General features: G+C 42.3%; 1 long non-coding RNA gene across 1 annotated transcript; it reads right to left on the bottom strand.

Annotated features, from left to right (window-relative positions):
* Positions 1 to 4,824: 4,824 nt before the first annotated feature.
* LOC309340188 lies at positions 4,825 to 27,530 on the bottom strand. The gene is made up of 5 exons (XR_014155844.1): positions 26,488 to 27,530; positions 25,612 to 25,744; positions 14,896 to 15,009; positions 12,318 to 12,527; positions 4,825 to 4,913 (listed from the first exon to the last, which is right to left on the bottom strand). It is a non-coding gene; the product is annotated as an uncharacterized lncRNA (long non-coding RNA).
* Positions 27,531 to 27,586: the final 56 nt, after the last annotated feature.

Genomic DNA, 27,586 nt, shown 5'->3' with positions numbered 1-27,586 from the left:
CCCACCAGTCTGGGAAGCTAGCCAAGCAGCTCTGCCCCACCTAGCAACCAACTTCTGACTACCATGCCATTGGGCCTTGAGGAAGAGCGGAAACATACCAAGAAGAGTTTGGATTTTATATCCCTCTTTATCACTACCCTAAGGCGTCTCAAAGCAGCTAACATTCTCCTTTCCCTTCCTCCCCCACAACAAAAACTCTGTGAGGTGAGTGAGGCTGAGAGACTTCAGAGAAGTGTGACTAGCCCAAGGTCACCCAGCAGCTGCATGTGGAGGAGCAGAGACACGAACCCTGTTCTCCAGATTACAAGTCTACCGCTCTTAACCACTACACCACACTGGCTCTCAACAAGCCAGTGAATAGGTTGCGGTGGCTCTCGCTGTTCTTTGTCTTCACCATCATCACCACAAGAGGGGCCCAGAATGGCAGGAAAAGACAACTGTTTAATAGATCAGAAATGATTAAGATCTTGGGAAATGTAGTAAGTTCTTTTAAAAAATCATCATCATCATCACCAGACTTTGTGTTTGCAAAATGATGAACTTGGACATACTTGTGTTGTTACCAACTGAACTTGCAGATGATGGTTCTTTCCACTGAGTAATCAGAGGTGGAAGGAGTGGTGGTGCTTTTTAGTTACAAGACACATAATTGGCTGGGGCACAGGTGGCTAAAGAGAATAGTGAATTTCATACTATTAGGGTAGGGAAAGAGTGTCTGTTATGAAAGATATACCTGAGTGAACAACTACAACAGCAAAGGAGATGACTTTCTCTTAGGAAGCCATTCTGTATTGATCAAATGGAAGCTATTTGATCTGCATCTAAATGGCCAGTGCATTGCAGGAAATAAGAAAATGCAGAATAGTTGAATAATCAATGTGACTGAAATTGACAAGCAGCAGGATTCTGTAATACACGCTGTCCTCAAGAGGAAAATGTGCATATGGCTTTCCTGAATCTCATTATAATTTATGTATTTTCAAGATATAAAAACTGATGAAATACATTTATTTAAATCCCTGGAAAGAAATAATGGGTAATACCGAAAATGAATTCCAGGAGGCAAATTTACCCCCAGGGGATAATAAAATGATTGAAGTTCAAACCATTAGAAACACGATCCTCATGAAGTGCCCCCTTTTCCTTATATAAGATAGTGGGTTCTTTTGCCTGATTAATTCTGCAGGGAAGGGGAGGAGAGTTTTCCCATCACTCTGAAGAGCCTTGGCAGCAAATTGCTGAAAGAAGTGAGCCAAGTGGCTGTGCATTAAGAATGCACAGCATGTGCCATTGTGGTGTACACTGTCATGTTTGAAGTGGAGAGAGAGAGAGTGTGTCATGCTTGTATACATGAGGAAGCTACAATTAACCACGTAGTAAACTCAGTGGCCTATACAGAAGCAAATACCCCCTCCCCACAATGCAATTTCACAATGGAGCATTCACATCAATAAAGATGAACGACATTTGTCATTTTTGTTGGGACTGGCTTGAAATCCAGCAGACCCCAGGTCAGATCAGTCCATCCCCACCTCCAGAATGCCCTGCTTTAGAACTTTCCATGGAGTACTTCTGGCAAAAAGATTGGTGGGCATCACAATAAACACAGCACCAGCATCCCGTGGTTGGATTGTATCCTAAGCAAAGCAGAGTGTGAAGCTTGGGCCTTCCATCTTTCTCAAATGATAGTAAACAAAGAGAGGTGAAGTCTATTTTCATGGCGTGAAAAAGCCTCTCTTCTCTTATTCGCTAGCCAGGACATTGCAATCTACAAGATAGATAGGCCATCTTAGGGGGCCATCTCCCTCAGAGGAGCAAGGGGTGATGGCCTGGTAAGAGAGTCTTCTCCTTCATGTCTCCCAAACTGTGAAACTTCCCTCTTAATTGAGGGTGTATCTCTTCACCTTGGTCTGTGACAGTTGAACACAGGGCAATGCAACCATGTGAGTATGTAGTATGCAGGTAGAGAAACAGAGAAACATGGCACATTGCCATACACATCCTGTATCAGATGAACTATAGATCTTATTTGCTGCTTTAGTGCACAACCTGTAACTCATCAAGCTTGATGAGCCCAGCCATGTATGGCAATCCAATAGAGAATCTATCAGCCTCTTTTTGCTGCCCAGTTAAGATTGCAAAATAAACGGATTTTCAAGCACTGGCAAACCACCCAGTACAGCACTGGTATGCTGCAGTTGTCTCGATAGGCCTGTCTTATGGCATCTGCGTCAACAGCCCAAGCAGCCTACCTCTTGCTCAGGGGCCATTATATCATTGCAGCCCATGATGTGGCAGAACTGCCAAGATAACAGCAGCCTGTTATATATATTTTTTCCAAAAGCCATTTCATTCCTCCTCCCCCACCACCTCCACTTCAGAGAAGATGCTTTGCCACCATTTCCCACTCATTTCACCCTTTGAATCTTGGATTCATTATAACATTACATCTCACATGAAATTCAGAAAGGTTAAAGGCTTTGATTAAGGAGGTGATTATGCATTTAGGTTTCAGGAGGGGGAGAATCAGACTACACAATCCTGAGGGTACATTAACCTTTCAGATCTTCAACTATTGTACGGCTGGCAATACCGAATCCTCTCGTGAAAATGTCAGCAAAACACATGGCCTCGCTTGGCTGTTCATTTGCTTGATAGAAATGTGGTAATGAACAAAAGGTGGCCATAAAACAGGAAGAGAGAGCCTGAAATCAATCTCTCTCAGCTTAGATTAAGGTCCTGTCAGCGAATCCTCTAGCACAGATGGCCAAAAGGCTCACTTGTTGAAAAATGAAAGGAGACAGAGGATTAACCCTCAGCTATCTGAATGCCAAACATTAAGCTAATTAATGCTGGGAGGACTAGAGTTCTGTATTGATGTTGAGGAGGGGCAGTGGGGGGGTCTAAGCGCATGAGGCGGCAGAGAAGAAATGGCCAAATGGAACAACAGGCAGAGGTGCTGCAATGTCCTCAGCCTGTTCATCTGTTGCTGGATATTTCCCATGACTGCTGCAGCACCTCACCATCTCAAGTGTAGACATCAGTCCCAACAACTGGCAAATAATATTCCCTCCTGTAAATCTGAGATAAACATGTCTGTGTACATATCTCATTCTGGCCTTGCATTTGAAGTATCTATTGGACTTCAGGTCACACAGCTGGCTTACAGGGCAATATTGACAAATGATACACTTTTTCTATTAATTGTCATGAAATAGAAATATAATAAATCAAATCAACGATGATTTCCTTGGAAATGTTCCTTAGTGGAGGCTTTGAGAACTCTTTGAAAACAAAGTTCCCAGACTCAAGAACAACAGAATTGGTTCTCTAGGTGTCATGCACCCTAAGGCTCCCTTAGCTATTGCTTTTTTTTTTCTCAGGCCAGCTCCTTCCAAGCACACAAGGCACCCAAGGTAATTGCACAACCTGCTCCGACTCCCTCTCCTTCCACTGTGAATATGGCAGACATGGGAAATGGCTCACTGTGCCTGGGTGACACAGTAGTCCTCACAGAGAGAGAAGAAAGGGTGCGAACAGAAGCTGCCTTCATAGGCTCTGCTCAGTGCTGGATTTACATATAAGCTAAACAAGCTATAGCTTAGGGCCCCACTCTCTTGCCCCCCCCCAAATTTCACTATTAATATACTACACAATTACTGTGATAAAATACTTATTTTGTTATGTGCAAATGGCTTTAGATACCTATTAGGTCCATAAATTACCATATAGCATATATTCAACACACACACAAAAACAGCGACAATTTGTTGTTGACAAAGGACAGCTGGACATATAAAGGGCCCCATTACCTTCAGTAGCTTAGGGCCTCATCAAACCTAAATCTGGCTCTGGCTCTGCTACATAGACTCCACATGACAAAAGGATAAAGGTTTACCCAATCACATGGAAGAGCCTCCAGCAATACAACTGATTGTCCACTCAGACCTTCTCCCAACCCATGGAGACAGAGCCCAGTTAGTGGACACAACATCAGGAGCAAGGCTTCACTACACTTTGATACGGTGGATCCCCTTTAGACTTAAGTTTAGGCATGAAGTGAACTAGGCAAGCATTCCAAAGTGGAAGAGAAGTGGTTGAAACAAACCTCCACAGACATAGACTGTGCTGTGGCATATCAAATGAGGGGTCCCCCCCCCCACCTTGCACACCAACACAGCCCATTTTTGACGCATTGTGCGTCAAAGAAAGTCTGAACACAGCAGAAACTTTAGACAAAGGGGGGGGGGCTCGTTCACAACAGTTGCACAAATATGCTGACAGGAATCATTGCCATGCTATTCTGGATCCACTTTGCAGCAATAATACATTTATGCTATCCACTACAGCAAATGTAATTTTAGAGCCAGATTTGAAAGATGGAGCTTTTTGTTTGTTTTGCTCACCCTACTTGGTTGTTTGGTTGATTTATTTAAAACTTTCCTTTAAAAAATTATACATCAACTTGGTCAGATTTCAGTAGGGAGATATTGATCTGTTCTAGAGGTTTGTAATAAATGCCTGTCTTACCTTGCCAGCTGGAGATAGATATAGATAGATAGATAGATAGATAGATAGATAGATAGATAGATAGAGATAGATAGAGATAGATAGAGAGATAGAGAGAGATGATAGACGACGATAGACGACGATAGACGACGATAGACAACGATAGACGATAGATAGACGATAGATAGACGATAGATAGATAGATAGATAGATAGATAGATAGATAGATAGATAGATAGATAGATATAGATATGGATGCTTTTCCTTCCTTTTGAAATTTTCTTTGCTTTGTTTTGGCTGCTATTTTGTTGTTGATGTTGTTGTTGAGTTGCTAGTTGTTGACTCTGAATTATTTTCACTTCCCTCTGATCCTCTGGAGTAACATCAGTTGACTGCCATGACAGCTAGTTTAAATGAGGGCAGAGCCAGTTAGCAAACACAGCTGCTGGAGGGAATGGTTAGGTGACTGTACCCAGCTGCTGAATGCTTCAGCAAGCTATGCCAACAGAAGGTTTTTGATTTTAAGCAAGTGGGCACCTTATGGAATACATTTGCATGCTGTTAGCTCCAACTGCAATGAATTCCCATTTGACAAATGAATAGTAACCAATAACCAAGTCCAAATATTATAATTGGATTGGAACAAATTCAGATCCCGTGACACACTCGCTTATTCAATGTACTGCTGATGGCAAATCCTGTGACACTCGCAGCCTTGTTGTGCTCCACAACAAAGTTTTGCTTCTAGACCAGAATAGGGAACCTGAGGCTCGGAGTGGCCCCCAGGTCTCTAGGTCTAACTCTTGGGACTCTCTGTAAGTCAAAAACTCTCACCAGCCCCACTTTATGCCCTTCTTGAATGCTTTTGGCTGGGGAAACACAGCCAGATGTGTGGGGTATAAATAATAAATTTGTTTATTATTATTATTATTATTATTATTATTATTATTATTATTATTATTTTGCCTGGCTGGAATGTGCCTTGAATTCTGATCATGTTCACTGCTTGTCTTGACGGTATGTGCAGAAACCATGTTTACTATGCAAAGGAAGACTTTGCATTTGTTGTTGCAGGTTGTGGAAGGCAGTTCTATATACTAAGACTTTTGGAATAAGGTTTGCCGTTTCTGGCATAAGATTTGTAGACATGATACCCCCTCTTAAAAAATATGTAACATTCATGTACTTTTCGCCCCATTTTTGAAAATAACTTCCCTCATGACAAGTGAAATTGTGAACAATTAAAAAAGAAAAATGGCAGGGCCTCTGAAGACCGAATAAAATTGGTTTGTGGTCTGAATTAGGAAAATCCCAATAATATTCATTTTAATATATTCTATGGTTGTCAGCTATGTAGGTATAATTATTTTCCAGTAGGTTTATCTGCCACAGGCCTGATAGTGATCAGTTGATGTTTGTTCTACTCAGATAAGATCCTTAACATAACAGTGAACTGCAGGAAGAAAAATGGGAGACATTGTTTTCTAAGTCTGGGACCTTACTCAGGAGTAGACAAATTACAAGGAATTCCATTTACAGTGACCTTGTCTGCTGTAATGTATGGCTTTTTCTTCCACTGATAGGGAAGGTGGGCAGGCATGTGGGGTTAAGAACATAGCACCCAGTGACACAAGCCACATCACTTCGGCAAAGATGTCTAGTCTGGGTATCTTTTCCAGGAATTGCTTTTAGAACAGCAGGAGGAAGTGAAATATTATCAGGTAGCCAGAAGCAGTGCTCTTACTTGAGCCCTCAATGCTGCCATCTCCCACCAAGGCCTTCTATTCTCAGACATGCCTCTCATGGACTCGGTGATTTCTGGAACACTTTATATACAGAAACATGAGGGCAAGTGTGCACCTGCATGACTACAAAGAAATCCCAGAATTAAAAAAAATCTACCTCATTAAAAAGATGTCTACATCCCCAAGATAGTCCTTGAGCCAGATTCAGCCACCCAGCCCTGTTAGCAGAAACTAGCACAATGGCTTCCATTCGTTCAGTGGGGCTTTCCCCACCCTCTCCTCTCCATGTGCACCCTATGCCTCCCCTGAAGGGTTGTAAGACCCCTCATGGAAGGAGGGGGGAGATGATTCCATCAGACAAGCAGGAGAGAATTCCACCTCTTAATTTCAAAGTCTTCCCACCACTTGTCGCCAAAATGCCTTTCTCCATCTAATTATTCACTTTGATCCATTCAGCGTAAGGTTTGGCATATCTTTTACATTGACACTTGGATTGGGAACATGGGGCCCTTCAGATGTTGTTGAACTATGTCTCCCTGCTCTTTAGCTATTCTGGCCAAGGCTGAGTGCAACAGTCTCTGGTGAGCTAAATGGCCCACACTCCTGCTTTAGGAGAACCTTGTACTGCAAAATATTCTATGCCAGATCCCGACACCGAAGTACACACCTGACTAGTAGCCACTGGGCTATAGCATGCATCAGCTAGATGAGGTTGCTTCACAGAAATCCACTCATTCACTGAGCTCTGAGGGAATGAAAAGGAGGGTAGATGGGCTGCATTTGCTGGATGAGATGATGAATGGAAAAAATGAATGAAATGCACCACATTGTAAATTGATTGGATGATACTACCATGCTGTATGATCATCAATAAGACATATAAATCATTGGTAATATTTTGAGAGGCAGCAAAGTCACTCAGTAATACTTGGGTTTACCTCTCAAAGGCAAACGTTTGCTTTCATAATGAAGAAATTACAGTGTACACCCTCCAGCATGTGACAGACGAAATTACACACATTTGTTTAAGATCACTATAAACGATGAATTTGTATTATAGAAACGAATGAGCAAGCATGACCTGCCAAAAACATTTAAAGTACAATCCTAGGTGTGTTTACTCTGAAATAAATCCCACTAAAGTCAGTGAGATCTACTACCCTCCGCAGGTAATGAATATGGAACTGCAATCTTAAAACATTCACCTGAAAACCTATTTTTATCTACATTCCTTGTGTCATTAGCAATGGAAATTCTCGCTGTATGTTCCAGATTTTACAGGCTTAAGCCTTACCACCCCACAATGAAACCATTCAGTTTAATCCTCATTTACAGCTGCAAAAATGGAAGTTTGAGAGGCCTTAAAGAATCCCTTGGCAGAAGTAGAAGAACTCATGTTTCCCCAGTTTGTAATTTTGTGATTAACTGAAGCCCTGCTCTGTCATTTCAAGATGGCTGCTGTATTACAACAGTGCCAGTTCCCCTCAGTACCAAGAGCCTCACTATTTCAAGCATCATTTTGCACTGGCATTTTCCCATCACAAGAGGTACTGACATTAAATGCAGAATGATGATTAAAGCAGCAATCCACCACAGCTAGAGCTAAAAGTAAATATTATGCTTTAAAATCGTTTTCTGATGAAGGTAGTAATTAGGTGCCAACCATTCTGTCAACAAACTGAACCTCATTAGTATGAGAAACTCTCCAAGTTCCCTCCACCCCACCCCAATCTTCTTCTCCCGAAGTAAACTCATTAGTGTTATCAACTGAAGGCCTGTAAATCTAACTCCCTGTAACAGGAAAATAATGGAATTAAAGTGTTTGCTCTTCACTGAAGAATGGACAGATTTAAAATAAAAATGCCAAACACCTGTCATGTGCAAAGCACAGTGGGAGAATGATGTCACAAATGACATATCTCTTCATGTCAGTGTGACTTCCACATCAATTTCTTCTCATGAGATACTGAAAATGGGAAGCTGTCAGAGAGAGTGGGGCAGAGATCTTCATTATTGCTCTTCTTGTGCCAACTCTGAAGATTTTTGGCACTGCAGATAAATCATCAACATTATTTATCTGATTTAGAAAGAGACTTTTAGAGTAAGAAAGGTATCAAAGTCTGGTTTCAGAGCGTTCTTCTAAGAAAGCAAAAACACAGAGATTAAGCAAAGAGAGGGAGGTGCGCTTGAAGTTTTGTAAATCAAGCAAAAGACTCTCATAAGACATTACCCAGTTGATTTAAGGGGTGACTCATGTGTATAGTAGTCAACATTGCTTACAGGTTCCAAAATGTGCATGGAGCTTCTATGGATACAAGAGCCTCTCCACTTCAGAATGGGTAGAGGGCGATCAGAACAGCAATTGTGCCAGAGTTGGACAGACCCACCTTCCCCACAGAATCCCCTTGCACTTGTAATCATTAATACTGATTGGCATGAGTGGCTTGACAAAACTCGCAGTAATGACTCCACCAGTTTCCCAGGACTTCTATCTCCTGGACTACCCTGGCTATCCAGCTGCTTTACGCAGTGTCCCAAAGACCCTTTCTGATGTTGCCTCAAGACAAGAGGTGCCCATACCAGAAGACACAGATGTGCTCATTTTTTATTACTTTTATAAGGTACATCTCTGCAGCTTACACAAATCACAGGCCAACTGACATATAGTTTCCAAACCACATATCCTGGCCCAATAAGATCTGTACTACAAGAGCTATTCAGTTTATGATAGACTCACCCCCAATTTCAGAGCACATCACGAACCTTTTGCAGTGTATCTTCCGGGTTACTAATCCTTTCAGTCTTAATTGTTATTGTTTATGCCTGTTCTCAGAGGCAAAGCAACTTTCGAATGTATTTTTCTTTGCAGCTTCATAACAATATATTTATGCTTGCGTGATGGTTGAGTTTATGCATGATTGGATGGCATTATAGTGTACATTATCTAGGCTGGAAAATGAGTGGGGTGGGGGAAGAGTGTCTAGACCTAATTGTTGTCTGTTCTTTCAGTAAAGCACCTTAAGACGGAGGTTATTTGTTGCAATAGTGACAAATGCAGAATGGACACTTCATAAAGAATAATGATGCTATTGATACATTAAAAAAAAGAAAACAGAAAACCAACAGCAACATTAAATAAAAATGTTTTATGTGCTTTGGAACAGATTGATTTCCATGTACAACATCCAGCCCCTTCTGTTTTTCTACGAAGCAATTTTCTGCCTTGACAATTTCAAGGAAATTTACATTTCCAGAAAGCACGGTGGCCTTCCTAACCTTTCCTTTTGATACACTCATCCTCTTAAAGAATTCACAATGCTGAACTCTGAGTTACGGAAACTTCTCCTACATGCATAGATTTGAGATTCAAGTGCAATGGGATTTAGCTTCATCAGCCTTTGCCAACCTGGTGCCCTACAGATTTTTTGGGCTACAAGAAGTAGGAGAGGGTGCTCAGGGGTGATCGTGTCTATGGCCTGAGCCAGCCAGATGTTCCATATGTCAGCCAGGGCTTTGACAGGAGCACCAGTCATCTCACCAATGAACTCCTGTAGGGCCATCTATCAATATCTGAGAGCAAACCATCTCCATAGGCCCCCAACCTCTGCAGAGGGGGAAGGATCCTAAGAGCCTAAATCTCAACAGGATCTGACCATGACAAAGGACTGATGTCAATATCCCCCACTTTCAGATCATCCTCTTCCTGCCCAGTCAAGAAAACAAGGCCCAGAGTGTGAGCACTGTGTTGGGCCAATGACTGAAGATAGTCATGACAAAATTATCTTAATCGGATAGTACACAACTACATCTTCCGCAAGTCCCCTTGAAGTTTATGGAGCTTAAATGTATATTAATTATGGAGGACAGTAGCCAAGAATTTCTGGATCATATCCCAGAATGTACATTGTGTTATTTTATGTTCCCAGAGTAGATCATAAAGCAATTCAATATTTTGGCAAGTTTGATCTCTTGGAAGATTTTAAAGCAAAACAAGGCAAACGTGTGGGCAAAACCTAACGGGACTGGATATACATTTACTTTTATTGCCACACTTCTGCCATGCCAATGCCCACCACCAACTATCCTGCTGCTGTGCCTCGGCTCTCGCTAAACTCAGTGAGAGCCTAGTTTGCTGGGCCTCTTGCACTTCCACCGCCTGAAGGGAGTGCTACACTCCACTTATGAACAGGCCGGCTCTGGCCGAAACATTGGGTTCTTACAGAGAGCAAGTCTCTTTCAGCCCCAGTTCCAAGACAGGGTTGTTTCGTTCTCTTTCTCACCCAGACACTTTGATGGCATCACCTCCAGCCTGCGGCTAGGGAAGGCACATACCCTTCCAGAAGGACCTGCAGCTGTTTAACTTCTATTGGCAACGTATCACCTGTACTAGGATATTTCTTTAGTTATACAAAGGCTCATTCTGCCAACAAAAGGGAGTCTGCCAGGCCAAACTCTTCTACTCCTCCAGACTAGGCAGAATACAATAGGATGAAATATTACCTTTCACAAAGGTAGCAGCTACAGATCACACAGGGAGGCTTGCCTGGGCAAATATATTGCCATTCCAGTTCCCATACTCTTGTTCATCCTTCCTCATTCTTGTGCCTTCCAGGTGTTTTGGACCTCAGCTCCCGTCATCAATAGCCATTGGGTCTGCAGGCTGGTGCTGCTGCAAGCTGGAGTCCTAAACAACTGGAGGATGCCGGGTTAGGAAAGATCACTCTTTATAATTCTATAACTGACAGTCATGAAGTTGTGGGGTTCACTCACTCATGGCAGTACAAAATAGTGTTACAAAATCATTCCTGCAGAGAGGGCATATTAGTTTCCTATATTCAAACGAACCATTTCTGTTATGTGGTATCTGATTGTCCCTGTAGCAGAAGCAGTGCTATTTTTTCTAGAAAAAGAGGTGCTGGAACGCATCATGGATGCCTCCCTCGTTCTCTAATAATGGCAATGGCACCCACCCGAGAAGTGCCAGAACTGATTTCTGGTAAATTCTGGCTGGGGGAAAAAGCCCTGAGCAGAAGTCTATCTAGAGCACACAGTGGACCATAATTTGTACAATGAAAAACACAGCATTCAGGAATCAGGGGCAGTTTTAATTAAAGTGAGGAACAGCCCCATTGGATGAGAAGTGGGCTTAATTGTGGCTGTTGGTAGTAATAATACTGTTGGGTGGCGATGTTTTGCTAGATTAAGATGCATATGTATCTACAACTCCTAGAACCATGCAGTTGAATTTGAGACAGCCTCATCCCCAGACTGAGGGCAAGATTCTGTAACATGTGAGTGACTTACCACTAAGTGACAAGTAACCAATTCTACTACTACAGTATGTAGCATAGCTCCACTCTCTGCCTGGTACTTTTACTTGAGTCACTTGATTTCGTGTGAATCTTTTTATGCCAGCATCAGCCACCACCAGGAACAGGTCAGATTGGCATGGAAACTCTGGCCTGATTTAAAACTCTGACTCTGCAGGCAGTGTTTTAATGACCTCCAACAAATACTGGCTCAATGTTCATGGGGGGGGGGGCGGGAATCAATATGTAGAAAAGAAATGCCAGAGTACTTTTCAGTCTTCACGTGTCAAATGAGTCGATGCAGCAATCTGATAAAAATTGTCAGGAGAAATGTGGAAATTTATCATGACAGGATGTGTGCATTTTTAGAATTTCCCAAAGGAGCACAGAAGCAAATTCCAAATGTCCATCCCATGTGGAACAGGAACACCCATAGGACAGGCAGAAAGCAAGACCGGCATCAGCAGCACTGTCCCAATTAATTCGCAGGAGCAAAGCCCTGCAATGCAATTCTCTACAGTAAATCCTCTACTTGTGCATCATTGTTCCAGGTAGAGGGTACAGCTATGTATTTAAACACACAAGAGAGATAAAATAGACATGTATGAATGAGTGAGTGAGAAAGACAGAGAGATTAACTATTTTTATCCTCTAAGCCAAACTGGAGATTTCTTCTTACAGGACAGCCTATAAACACTACAGATAAATACATGAATACCCAACTTCATTTATAGCCACAGCAAAGCACATTTACCTTTTGCCGTTAAATGCCTTATCGTGACGTTATAGGAGCATGTCTCGTTTCTGTAAGCTTAGTTTTAGAAAGTACACAGTTATAAAGATGTACCAGCCCTTGAGTTGTTAGCAGTTGTTAGAAAAATAATGTAAGAATGGTATAAGGCCACTTGATTCTCCCAGAGACAGTGGATCACTATGGTAACATGTTTTGCTTGAGTTTCTCACACTGCAGAGAAATTGACAAAAGTGTATTGTTATGTATTCGCTGATACCAGAATGGTAAGGGATCTCAGGGGTCCCACTGCAAAACTTGGGTTTGGCTTCCTTGAAATGCTGGTCACTGAAGACTATGCCATTTCTGTGATAGAAGGTCGAGTTACACACACACATACATATATATACAGTTACAGGTAGGTAGCCATGTTGGTCTGCCGTAGTCGAAACAAAATAAAAAAGTTCCTTCCAGTAGCACCTTAGAGACCAACTAAGTTTGTTATTGGTATGAGCTTTCGTGTGGTATCTGAAGAAGTGTGCATGCACACGAAAGCTCATACCAATAACAAACTTAGTTGGTCTCTATGGTGCTACTGGAAGGAACTTTTATATATATATATATATATATTTGGTCTATACACACACACACACACACACACACACACACACACACAGACAGACACACAGACACAGACACACACACAGGCTGAGTAGAAAAATAGAAGGTCCATGGCATTAACCATTAACATTCTAGCAAATCCTGCTGCCTCACTAGGTTTCAGGGGGGCACCCAAATCATAACTTTGGATTCTCACAGAGAGCAAGTATTTATTTATTTATTTATTTATTTATTTATTTATTTATTTATTTATTTGATTTTCCTTCCCCGCCCATCTGACTGGGTTTCCCCAGCCACTCTGGGTGGCTTGCAACAGAATGTTAAAATACAATAATCTATTAAACATTAAAAGCTTCCCTAAACAGGGCTACCTTCAGACGTCTTCTAAAAGTCTGGTAGTTGGTTTTCTCTGGCATCTGGTGGGAGGGCGTTCCACGGGGCGGGTGCCACTACCAAGAAGGCCCTCTGCCTGGTTCTCTGTAACTTGAGTTCTCACAGTGAGGAAACCACCAGAAGGCCCTCGGCACTGTCATGTCTCTGTCTTTCCAGCCTCAGCTTTCAAGACTAACTGGGGATTGTTCTCCCTCAAGAATGCCTTGTTGACATCACCTCCAGACATGGAAGTGAACAAGGCATGTGCGCTTTGGCTTAATCTCTTCCCTGTCCTAGTGAGTACAGTCTTCATCAAGGCAGGAAAGTCTTGACCTGCAGGCTCTTAAAACACCAATGTACCATCTGTGTGCTGCATGATGAGCAAAAACTATGAAATCCACAGCTGAGCAACTCCTTTATTAAGTCCAACCAAAGCATCACAACATTGTTGCACAAAACTATGGCAAGCTCTTGAGTTTTCCCAATGCTATTCAACAAGCTCATTTAGTGATGCTTGAGCTATACCAAAGCCTGAAGAGACAGTCACCTCTGCACAACAAATACGTACCTGGATATGCTGCATACCTGAATGTTCAATGGATAGAATGAAATGCTTTTTCCTTTTCATAAAGATGGAAAACTTGTCTCTCCACTGAGATACAAGAACAGCCCAAAGCCTGGCCCAAGATATTTTGCTATCTGAGGCAAAGAACAAGATGCTTTCCCCATGCTATGTGCATAATTCTAATTCTCCCCTGGTCTCCTTGGTGGCCCAAATAAGACTAATTTAGCCAGCTAGCCCTGGTGATCATCTAATGTTTATTGGATGGATTTCCCCGCTAAATTGATTTCTGAATTCTGAATTTATTGTTATTCATGTTTTATACTGTATTTTATGCTGGTTTTTTGTTGCATCAATTAAGTGTTTTAAATTTGTTGAAACCCGCCCTGAGCCCAATTTTCTGAACCAGGAAGGGCGGGATATAAATAAAAAAAAATATTATTTTATTATTATAAGCTGACTGGGGAGGCAGGTGAATTTCACTTACTTTGATCCTGACAACTGGAAGGAATCCTCCACTGCAACTATCAGAAGCCTGTTTGGGGTGTGTATGAGACAGACTGAATGGCACACACAGCTCTCATCTCCAATACAGGAGAATGGCTGGTGCGGAGGGTGATAGGAGAAATGGCCGGGAGAATCTTCCCTCCTGAGGCAACTGTCTCACTCTGTCTAATGACAGGGCCAGCCCTGGAATGAAACAGCACACTTTTGCTTTCTAAATGATCTCTATGCTTTTGTTTCTTTAAATGATCTCAGATACAATGCAGCATTTACATCAAGTCTGCAGTACCTGGGGAGGTGTCTTTCAACGGCTCTGTGTCTTTTCCTTCCTGCTTTACACTTCCATGTGTTTCGTTCCCATTTGATGATAAATCAAGGCACCCCCAGATGTTTTATTGGTACACTGCTCAGTAAAAAGATTTTAAAATAATATCAGATCAAATAAATTCAAACGCAGCATGGACCTGCCTAAATCTGCCCGGGCAATGTATCAGTATATAGTTGGCCTCAGTGTTCAATAGCAATTAAAGTGTACCTTCTTACCTCTCTCTCGCTGTGGGAGAGAAACTCAAAGCTTCCCCAGAATGGAGTGAAGGATGCCTAAAAGCTCGTGCTGTTTTCTGAAGCTTTCTTCATAGCCAACTTCTCTTCGAGACACTGCAACATAATGGAGTTGAGTTGCTTTAATTAACTGCACATTCCTGGGGCCTAAAAGTGCCTGTAGAGGATTCATGAAGCCTTTCTGCCAATATTAAACACAGATCAACTCTGTGCTAGTAAAGGAAACTAATGTGTTTTCTGACCTGTCCCAAAGGCTTGGAGTGAACAAAAGAAAGGTCATTATTTCCAAGAGACTCTACTAAAACCTCTCTGCAGTGTCAGTTTTGTTGACATCCCCCCTCATTCCAGCTGGTAATACTGCAGTATCATTGCTGCCGGAGGCCTAAGAACTGCCAGGAAAGAACTGGCTTTCCCAGATATGGATTAATGCAACTTAACACAAGTTGTCCTGTTATTCAGGACGACCACTTGCCAAAAGGAAACTGTCAAGTGTGAAGAAAACAGGATGCCTTCTAGAAGGACAGAGAGAGATGAAACTCAAACAAAGTGACTATGTTTCCATGGCGATGCCTGCTGGTTATGCACTGTGTGCAAAATAAAAAATAATAAATGATTTAAGTTTTGTCTTGTCAGTAATATGCATCATCCCAAGAAAAATGAATCGTACATTTGGCATCCATTTTTAAAAGGTTAATGAATGCTGCATTCCTAGGCATGCCTACTCAGAAGTGGTGCAGCAATTTCAAAAAATCTGCTAGCACATTTGCAAAGCTTAACAGGTCCAGTATGGTTTCAAACTAGGTGGTGGACCATGTTGCAGGGGGAGTGGGAGTCTGTCAGTCCCCCCAACATCTCAGGTAAAGACATCGCCATACATGGGATGGCCCTGTCTGTGCAATCTCTCATGAAGTAAATGGAGCTACAAGACATATGGCTGTTATGTGTTAAATCAATGCTGCAGAACTGGTGGTCCTTCAAGTATGGGCCAGGATCATGGGAGCTTTCCCTTAACAAGATCTTAAGTCCAGTTACTCCACTTTGCTAAATTCTCACACCGTATAGTACTTGAGGTGTGGGTAGGTGGAAAAGGACACTAACTGTTCTAGCACTGGAAAGGAACAAGTAGTCTATGGTTTGTAGGAATTAGTCTACAGTCTCTCTTTCACAACTCCCATCCACAATAATTAACCTCCAATAGAAGTTTTGAAGAAAGGATTGCTAAAGACTGCACATATTAAAATAGTCTAGCTAGAACATGTTGATCAGTCCTAGCAGTTGTTGTTGCTGCTGTTGTTGTTTTTTTATATCGAGGCCAAATTGAGACAAAATTATTTCTGGACTGGACCATTATAAACTTGTACAAAAGTCCCTGGCGTTTTCTATTTGTTTTTGCCTAACCGTTTTTTGGAATCAAGAAGCAATTAAGCTATCCATCTTGTATCCTTTCAGAGAAACTGGGCTAAACTGTGATGGAAGCAGCTCCTCTTCGTTTCCAGAGGAAAAACCTTTCAACCTTTGGCAGTTCACCCGTCACCGACAGCATTCGGCAGACTGGATTACTTGCAGCCTAGTAGTTCATTATTCACATCACAGCAACTTCCACAAAATTTGCACTGAGCTAAAGTGAAAATGTGCTGTCACGTTTGTCACCGTATAAATATCTGACCTTTCCATATGGAAGGAAAAAACACCAGCTGTCTGTGACAGTCTGAAAGTATTTGGCACAAGCTCACCAGGAGCGATCAGGCCGACTTTACAACACTCCCCCCCCCCATGTTAAATTCTGAAAGAAAGCAGGCATTTAATAGGGATATGCTGGCAGATTTAAATGCCAGTGCTATACAGGGGGTGGGGGTGGGGGGAAACCAACTCAGACATCAGCGCAGCTCTTTGCAACAGGACACAAAAATAAACTAAATGCTCAAAACTTTCTGTTGAACTTTAGCAAAAGATAACACAATAAAAACAAGAGGCTTCCCCCCAAATACTTTGCACTGACTGGAAGCATCTCTGAACAGTGGCCAGGCCTGAATTTCTCCATCTCTACCCAAGATACATTTGAAGGACTAAGCTGAAAAACTGAATCGCATTTTCTTGACTCAAGACATGGCTAACATTACGTCAATTGTAAATGGTAAACTCTGGCGCAAGTGTGAATCACTGCTACTTTAAACTCAAACACCATATGTAACTGATTGTTTCACCCCTGTTTATAGCAGTATCAAAGTGTCACATTGTACATTTTTTTTGTTTTACGAAAGCTTGACATTTATGCAAAGCAGAGCCTTTGACCATACAGTGTTCAGTTTTGTCACATTTTACAGTTAAAATGATAACAACTAAAGCCAGCTCTCTTGCTGAACGTAACCCCGAATGATTTATGATGTGACTTTAAGCAATTTCCCAGCAAAGATAATTCTTATATCGGTCCCTGAGGTCATAGGAAGAATTAAGAATGGTGTCTCTGCTTTCCGATAAGGTCAACCAAACCTTAGCATTGCTGTGTTTTTCTAGGAATGAGCAGTAACTCGTAATTTTTATAGATCTATTGGTGCAACGTTGCAGGGATCATAGAATGATAGAGTTGGAAGAGACCTCAGGCGTCATCAAGGCCAACCCCCCCTGCAATGCAGGAATGTCGGCTAAATCATACATGACAGATGGCCATCCAACCTCTGCTTAAAAACTTCCAAGGAAGGAGAGTCCGTGGAATCTCCTTTCTTGTAAGTCAAATCCATTGGTTTGGGTCCTAGACTGTGCAGCAGGAAAAAACTTTTTTGTATGTCTTATACTATTGTTGTAGTCCCCCCCCCCTCATTTTTATTGTTATATCTTTTTGTAAGCTGTTTTGAGGTCTCTTACAATCAAGCAGTGTGCTGTATACATTTTCTGAAATAAATAAAATAAAATAAAATATTATTTCCTCCAACACTGAACCTTAGGATAAAAGCTCTGTCAGTGGGGACATTTTTAAGCACAGGATTTTTTCCACAGGCTCAGACATGGCATCGATTGAGACAGATTCCCACCTTGCAATTATCTGGTCCTCTAATATATTGCTCCATATATTCTCTTATCCTTTAATTTTGCCCTTTGTCCCTATCTTGCCTCCTCGGTTCTTGTTCAAATATGATCTAGACAGTCCTATGTGTGATGCGAAGCGGCAATGTGATTTGAGGGGTCCGAATCACAAGTCACAAGGCTGCAAGATCAAGTCTGTTCAGGAATATGATAAATCAAGCCGATTCCAAGGCTTGGTGACAATTGATATCTAATTTGGCAGTTAAAGCCATTCAGGATGAAGTCAGTTTGCCAGCTGAACGCAGCATGGGCGCATGAGACAAAGCAACATTCACCTCCAGCTGAAAGACTCTTGAAGCAGAAATGACATGACTGTCCAAAATATGTGTGCAAAATATGTGTGCTGGGGGGAAAGCAGGGAAAGGTAACCCGAGTTGTGCAACAAAACTTCATAATACCAGCTTTGTTTATTGCAGTAGGAAATAGGGATGTTTCTTAGTGGCATATTGCATATGCTGAACTAAATATCAGCAGACAAGTTCCAAATCAGTTACCTTAATATATTTCCTTCCTTTCTAATGGCAGATAAATCATTGTTAGCCTTCAACCTAGATGTATAACGAACTTCTGAGGAGTTGCACCATGACAGGAAGGGGCTATGGCTTTGAGGTAGCGCATTTGCTTTGCATGCAGAAGGTTCCTGGTCCAATCCCTGGCATTTCTGGGCAGGACTGAGGTCACCCTTCTCTGAAACCCTGGAGAGCTGCTGTCCAAAATGGTGAACAATACAGAGCTAGTTGGACCAGTAGTCTTCCTTAGCAAGTTTCTTATATCCTTCTTGGATAGAGTACAAAGGGGTTTGTGAATGATTCATGCAATTGCTTCCATATTTTTTGGTTAACTTCTGCATCTTGTGCCAATTCCTGGAGGGCATCGTGCATAGTTAGTTCACCAGAAAGATGAATAATGGATTTATGACTCGCTCTGACTTCCTCTGATTTAGCCTAAAATGTGGGCCCATGTCAGGGGCAGATAGTTGTGAGAGGAAAAATTGTTTTGTGTTTTGGGAAAATCTGAGGCAGTGGCCCCATTCAGCCTGACAGGCACATCTGAATGCTGAACATTTGATCTAGCAGCTAGAGGTCTACTGTGACTTCTAGAGATGAGCTTACTGTGACATAAAGCCGAAGGCAGTTATTTGGCCTCAGAGAATGCACTTGAACAAGCATTCTCACATGCAAAATATGACCATTGGGTTTGGGCATTAGTGCAATATGCCAAGAGAAGCAGAGAGAGAGAATTCTAATATGCAAGGTAAAATTTGCCTTCCTCTCAGAATCTTCTTTTTGTCTACCAATCCTCCCCCACCCTTCCTATATTTTTCCAGAACTGCCGCTACCTAAAATGCTAATAGTTGACCTAACTATGTAGATTCTCTGATGCCTAACGCTTGGAATGAACTAGTTCAGTTTAATGAAATTCACTGCAATAGTTCAACAATTTCTGAACTGCACTTGAAAGTAATTCCCATAATTGCTGGGTGAACAGAATGTAAATTAAGTTCATTGTGGGAGGAGGGAGAACTCTGAGTGCTTCCTAGTTGATCTTCAATATCTTACATGTCTTTTATACTCTTGGGCCTTTCAGCTTAAAGAAAGTGGACAGGGATTACACAATTTACATTCCACTGCCATTTGTTGTTTGTTTGTTTGTTTTTAAAAATATGTTTTCTTAGTCCTCTTAAGTGTATTTTATACTTCAGCACCATAGCTTCTTCCATTCTGGATGCTAGAGTGGGGATGCAGATGATCATTTCGATTAACTTGAACTGAACTGACTGAACTTAACTAGTTTGTTTTGTAAAGAGATGAGTAGGAACAGGAATTAGTTTCTTTTTCGACATGCTTGAACTCCAGCTACCCCTAGTTCCTTTTAAAGAGGAACTTTCTGAGCTCTGCTAGTGCCAATGCATCGTCTTCCTATAAATGGCATGGAGCCACATTTGAGTATAACCTCTCTAGTTGTGTGGTCTTTGAAAACCACGTTCTTTTACTGAACTAGGCTAAAGCTTTATTTGTCATCAACTTTGCAACTTAAGGCATTGCTGGCAAGGGGGAAAGAACTAGAAGCCATCTAGAATGACATGTAGCCCTGGAATAGAAAGCTATCCACTTCCCCATTTCAGGGATCATCTCTTACTTATGCTAATAATTCGCTAATTATTTGGCAAAATATGTTGTACATTTCCCCCTTAACTATATAATTTGTGCACTGTGTGTGTGTGTTTGTGTGTGTGTGAATGAGAGTTTCTGTAGGAACTGCCCCTACTTTTTAGGATACTGTTCTTTTCCCTAGCTCTTGTGTAACCCCTCTTATGTGGTTTAATACGCACACACATATCAGTAATAAGGTGTCAGACTTGATCTTTGGAATAGTCCTTTTTGGCTATAGAGCATATGACTCTCTCCAGCTGTTAACCGCACATCTCACAGAGCAAAGACTAAGGAAAGCTCTATAAATGGGTTTTGTTTTAGAACCAAGTGTCCCCAGTTATAGAAGCTACTACTCTTATGTTTAGCAAACAGCTTGCTTTCCAGATGTCACATGCAAAAGGGAACACGCTGTGCTAACGGCATCTGTCCTCTTAGCAAAGGTTCAGTGGCCATGCGTTGATTTCGTTTCAAAATGCAGGAGAGACTTCCTAGTTGTGCTGGTTGTTACCAAATATTTGAAAGAAAGTTTCAGCAGCTTGTAGCCTTAGCCGAGGCCACATTCATTTGGAGCTGAGGCCCATAGATTGCAATGAGATAGGCTTCCAAGTAAATATACAAGCAATTAGATATATATATATATATATATATATTAACCTGTAAGTAGACCCTATTGAACTGACTTTTCATGCTGATCCTGCACATTGGACCAACAGAAAAATGTAACTGACTTTTAATTTCTATTTCATCCTTCATCTAGTTCTAGGTACATTTATTAACAGCTCCACCCAACCCCATGCCACCTGTAAAAATACAGATCTTGAGGTTTCTTTAACACTTCTCTGTTACTTAAACAGGGTTCACAGAGTAGGAGGAGGCGGCGGCCAAGGGGGCATTTCCTGTTTTGCCTCAAGTGGCAAAACATCCTGGGCTAACCCTGCATACTTCTTCCTAAAATGACACGGGAAAAGCCTACCGGAATAATCCTGGAAAAGGTATTCAAATGTGAAGACTTGTGCATACATCTAATCGCTTTTCTTATGTTTCATTGTTCTGAAAACCATTTCCCAAGGTCAAACACTGATGATTATGGTAGCTGACCAAATTGTGTCAGATGTCACGATATTCACAAAATTATTGGGAGGGTCGAATCCCATATTGGGGAAACCCGCAGAAAGTTGCTGCAAAGACTACTACTTCGCAACGACAGCAAACAAGTTAACTACAGGCTAGTTCTGTGTTCAGTCTGCTTGCAGCCAATTTCTCTACCATCCCTGCTGTTGACCTAACGAAAGAGTCACTCATGTGCTTTTATATGAACTTTAGTTTTAATATAGGAAGCAGCCATAAGAACTGTCCTAATAACTCCAGGGGCCCTGAAGAAAATGGCTCTGGGAAATGATGGCTGATATAACTAGCATTTTTCCATCCCTCCTCTTTACTGTAAATTCCAAGCCCTACTTTTCAAAGACCACTTTTTAACTCTCAGAATGTGAAAGCCTCATTGTTGGGTTACAAGGAGATTGGATGCCTGTCAGCCATAAGTATTATGCTCGGTAATAAATGCTTCTAATATTAAAAGTCAGTCATGGCCTTAAAACCAAATCTAATCTCTCTCTTGTGATGCCTTGCTGCTGTTATGAAACCTAATTCCTGAGAGTTGGCAGAGGGATTCCTTTTTCTTTCTTTTTTACTTTTTTGTTTTACACTAAGCTCTTGTTTTTCCCTTAAGGAGTCTGTATTTTAGTGGGATACGAGGAAAGGTTAAAATTATGTTTATTCACATATTTATATGCTACCCTTCTAGTGTAAAATAAGCAACCCAGAGCAGCTTACAAGATAAAAGCATTCCATACAAAAGAGACAAAACACAAAAATTCATAAAACACAGAAAGGGCTGTCTCAAAGTTTAAATCTCTTCATGTTTTACATACATCTGTCTTAAAGTTTAAATCTCTTCAGGTTTTACATACATCTGGTATGTCTTTCATTGTTCAGAGAAGCTCTTCCTAAAAGAGGTTGCCAAGGATGTTCTTGGTTCCCAGGACTCATTCCCTCTCTGTCATTAAGAGGCATTTGCTAAGGGTGCTCTGGGATTTTGGACTCATTGCCCCTTCTCCTTCTCTTTTCCCTTTCCATTCTCTGGAGACACTGGACCCTTTAATTTTTTTAGAGCGCAGGCTTTATGATTATGTAGAGATCATTTGGAAAAAGGGGGGGAAATCCCGGCTCCCAACCAGGCAATAACTGGAAGTGAGCTGTTCAACAGTTACAAACTACTTAAAAACTGGTGAGGGAAGGCTGTATGGAAAGGAAGGAAGGGGGGTGGGAGGAAAATTGCCCATGCCTACAGATACATGGAAACTTCAAAGAAAGCTGTTCTCAAGCCCTTCTAAAATCAGCGTATCAAGTGGGTCAAATCTCTCTTCAGCTTTTCCACACACTTGGCATGATCAGATTTTCACAGGAAACCTCTGGCACAGCCACAGAACATAATGAAAAGCTCTTGAACGCAGGGAATTAATCGGTGCAGAAGCCAATTAAATATGGGTCAAGCAAGAGTATGGATGGGCCCTTTGTTGTGTTCACTCATTTCAAGAGGTCTATGCTGACTTGGACTGGCTTTGAATACAGCCCCAAAGGTCAACAATAACCATTCTGGGGAAGGGAGGGGAGAAATATATGAATACCTAACTCACTGCTCTCTCACCTGAAGCCCAAAAAGGCTTCAGGTAGAGAAACAAAAACATTAAAGTGGCAGTAGAGAGGCTGAGGTTGGCAAAAGTTGTTATATCAGGAGCAAAACACAGATTGCTACTTCATATTAAGCCAAGCCATTGATCTATCTCAGTGTTGACTTGTGGTTGCTCTCCAAAGTTTCAGAGGGGGGGTAGCTTTCCCATTCTTACCTGAAGTTGCCAGGAACTGAACCTGGGAACTTTTGCTCTGCCACCAAACACACAACATGGCCTAGCTGCCACTGTGCAGTCAGAGGTGGTTTTAGGGTAGCACACCGGTATGGGTGCAGCGCTGCGGGGGCGCCACAACAATGCTGTAGAATGGAGCACAAGAGGCAGGGGGTGCTGAATTTTAATGGTGCACAGGGCACTGCTGAAATGTGAAAGCCCAAAATCCACCACTGGAGCTGTAAACTTCAACCTACCAAGGGCGCAGTCACTCTCCCTCTCTTGCTCTAGCCCTCTGCATGCAGAGTGTATGGATTCCTGTTCCTTTGGGGAAGGGGGGATGTCATGATCTCTGGTTCTTGAGGGCAATGACAGCAAGTATTCCAAAGCCAGCTCTGGCAGATCTGTGAGATTATCCCCTTAGGAATGCTCGGAATTCTGCTGTTTGGCAATGTTAGATTGGCAGGGTCTTGGTTTATTTTCCCCCAGGCTCATCTGTGCAATCTAAAATTCCTTTCCACTGCAGTCTTTTATGTAATTGCAATAATATTGTTTTGAGTGCTTTTTTTGTGAGCATATGAAGAAGACAACAGAAAGGTCTGTGCATTCTAGGGAGGAAATTACCATCTTCTAATTCCCAGTCAACTGATGCATGCCATTGGTTTAATTCAGTGCTTCTTGAATTGGGCACTTTTCTCTATCACCCACGGGGTGTATAGGCTGGGGATACAAGATGTAAACTTGAAATTAGGATGTGGGCTGAGAAGAGCTCCAAAATCCAGGTGGAGAGAGCTGAAGACCTGTTTTAGGCATACCTCTGGTGTAGGTAAGTTGCATCAGAACATTTTCTGATGCCCTAGTCCTAGATAATAATCTAATTTTGCATTGTTATTTTGCTTGAATTTAGGAAAGCTAGAAGCTTTTAAAGTGCTTTCCTAAATTCAAGCAAAATAATAATACAAAATTAGATGGTCTAATGTGGTATCTGCAGTTGACATCCAATTTTATTACAATATGAAGCAGGTGCAGGGGGGCGGGAATCAATTGAAAATGAAGTACTGAAAAAAGAAATTCCAGAAAAGTGTCTGACCCACATCACTGTCTCCCCCCCCCCCAATAAGTCTTCGGAAACTACAAATGCCCCTGGCACCAATGGGAAGTTTACCACCAAAGTTTGATTGATAAAAGGTGGAGCAGATTTTTTGTAGGACATGGGACGTGGGTGGCACTGTGGATTAAACCACTGAGCCTAGGACTTGCCGATCAGAAGGTCGGTGTTTCAAATCCCCATGACGGGGTGAGCTCCCGTTGCTTGGTCCCTGCTCCTTGCCAACCTAGCAGTTTGAAAGTACGTCAAAGTGCAAGTAGATAAATAGGTACCACTCCAGCGGGAAGGTAAACGCCGTTTCCGTGCGCTGCCCTGGTTTGCCAGAAGCAGCTTAGTCATGCTGGCCACATGACCCGGAAGCTGTACGCCGGCTCCCTCGGCCAATAAAGTGAGATGAGCGCCGCAAACCCAGAGTCGGTCACGACTGGACTTAATGGTCAGGGGTCCCTTTACCTTTACCTTACAGCTGAGGAGGGAAGAGTTAAGCCACCCCTTCTGCTGCAGTCCTGATGAAAATCACACTTTCTCTCTCACACACTGCGCTCTTAGTATCATTACATGTTGTAAAAAGGCCCACAGAGTTTTATGCCTGTGCATTTAATGTAAAGTGCGGTCAGGCCCTCGAACTCTTCAAGTCTATGAATATATCAAGAGATTGACTTAAAGGAGTGCTGTTCCAGGACTGCCTCAGAAATCAGGCCATATCACAATGCGCTTGTGAGTATGGCCTGTGGGAAACCAAACAAACGGGAACCAGAGCATCTGGGGGAATCATTAAGGTGTACATTTTACGCGGCGTTTATCGAGGCTTTAATGAGACACTTGCTCCAAATTACTAACTCTCTCCCACATGCACACCCAACATGTTCTTTCTCATAAAGTTTCCAATATTAAAAAGGCTTTGTCGGGAAACAATGCACAATGCTCCTGTCCTAACTAACAACATGTTTTTACATTAAAGAAGAAAGACAGCAGTGGGCCTCTTGAAAGCCTTTGGAGGAATATTGTAATGAGATCCATCCTAGTGCCCTAATTCTAGGGAAAGGTTGAATTGGTATAACCTTTTTACCTCAAGTAACAGGCATAATCGATACTCATTCACAATGGATAGTCTCAAGTGATGGCTGCCATTGTTGTCCCATTTTTCCTGGTTGCGTCGATTGACACTTGAGACATGCTCATCTACAGGACAAATGGGACAACAGCCTTGGTGAAACAATGCCATCAGCTTCTGGTAGCCTGTACACCTACAGGTGTACAGCCCTGTGTGAAACTGCATTATCAGCTCCTTAAGAACAACCCGGCATCAAGGAAATGGTAGCAAGAGGACAGACAGTACAATTGAGATGAATCTGGATTTGAGTGAAAGGTAAATGTTGGCAACAGCAAAAAAGGGAGACCAGATAGGGTGAATAAATGAATAGAGAGGGTATGTCCGGAACCCCTGGCCTACCTGGAAGCAAGTCCCACTGGCGTACACAGTATGTCAAGTCCAGCAGTCAGGAAACACAGTCCAGAGTCAAACCTGAAGCACAGTCCTGTAGAGGTTCTGGAGCATCCAAGCTGAGGTCCATCAATATGGGCAGCTGAGCAGACACAACATCTCAGCTCTGCTCTCCTTCCCTCTCTTGAGTCTTGATTGTAGCATCTGGGCTTGATGAGGCATGTGACCCTCACCTGTACTAAGCCTAATCAAGCTGAGGAATCACATACCTTCTCTCTGAGCTAACAAGACCCACCTGGGCTGTGGGCCCTTGCCTGACTCAGCCTCCCAGAGCATACCTCCTTCTATGCTTCAGGACCCTCCTTGTTTGTGGAGACAGGGGCCTCTCTGGCTCTGGTTATGGGTCCTGCTCTTCTGGTCCCTGCACACTTACCCTCCATCCCATTGCTGTCCTCCATCACCTCTTGTGTACTTTCTGCAACCCCAGCCTCTCCTTTTCCACCCCCAGCTTGCCCCGGTGGGCCCCAATCGCAGCTACACTCCTCACCGGAATCCTCTTCCTCCTCCCTGTTGTCCTGACAGTTCATGACAGAATAAAGGAAGAGGTTGGCCCTGGCATAGTTACTGCAGGAAGGAAAGCAATATATTGACTAGTCTGGCAAGGGGAACCTGTGGCCTTCCTAATGTTGCTGGATTACAATGCCCATTGCTCCTGACTCTTGGCCATGTTGACTGAGGATGATAAGAGTTATAGGAGTCAACTCCTAGGGGCCGGAGTCCCCATGCTCATAAAACATTTGAGGAGGCTGGCTCCCCAAAACTGATGGGCATTGCCATTCACACAGTGTGTGTGTGTGCTACGTCTTGTGGTGGGGTGTGGCTTACCTGTGCCTCCTCAATATTTTATTCAAGTTGGGACCCCTGATGGGAGTTGTTAGAATCCAGCAACACCTGAGAGCTACATGTTTTCCATCCCTGTGTGGATACGCTTTTAGCCTATCCTGTTTCATGGCTAAGATAAGACAGACATACAAACAGACATTCCCATTAAAAACAAAACAAAAATGAGGATATGTTTATGTTGCAGTATTGAGTAATTGCACTTGGTAGAGCTGGAAATAAGGATGTGTTTGCAACCACGGTACATTCATAAGGATACCAAATGTTTGGAAGTGCAGAGGCAGTGACTCATACTCTGGTTTCTGTATGTTAAAACGAAATGTTCTCTTACTCAGAGGAGATTATGGCAGAAATAGCACCTGGGAGAAATGGTTGAAGTGCATCCATTTGTATAGGTACCGTATTTTGAAAGCTGACAGCAAAAGGGTTTGTTCCCCGTGGCCAATTTATTTTATCTTTTTTTAATTGAAACAAAAGACTAGTAGTTCTGGGATCCAGTTTGCAGCTGGGATACAGTGAGTAAGCTAGCGATCTACATCTGTAATACACCCAAGGAAGCACTGCTGATCTTTTAATTAAACCATGATCACCCAGTTTAACTTGTCTCTGAATGAAAGCAAGGTGTGCTGATATAGCAGGTGACTTCACAGCACCTGTTGAGAACTAATAGGTGGTTCAACCTTCATCATACTCTAATTGATGCAGAATCAGAGTGAGTGGGAGTTGTTCAACAACACACAATGTTCAATGGAATTCTTTTGCTCAGGTCTATTAGTTTAAATAGAGCTCACACAGGAAACTTCCCAATGGGTTTTCCCTAATGGGAATTTTGTCATAGCTTTCAGTGTGGTGTAAACGGTCTGCACCCATTAGTAATTCTCAACAGATACTGTGAATTATGTTAGTATGCCAGTCATGCCTTGTTTTTATTTGGAGACAATTGAAATGGAAATCAGTGTGGAGCATTAAGGTACACATCAACCATTGTCTTCAAAAAAAGTTTGCCATTATCTGAGTTTCAGTGCAAATACCCCACACACTAACCTTGAACAGATTAAGCTATGCCAGCCAAGAAGGACAATGA

This window comes from Podarcis erhardii, assembly GCF_964252035.2.
Source record: "Podarcis erhardii genome assembly, chromosome: 4".
NCBI classification, from domain to species: domain Eukaryota; kingdom Metazoa; phylum Chordata; class Lepidosauria; order Squamata; family Lacertidae; genus Podarcis; species Podarcis erhardii.
The sequence above is the reverse complement of the archived record's forward strand: the minus strand, read 5'-3'. Positions and strand labels throughout refer to the sequence as shown.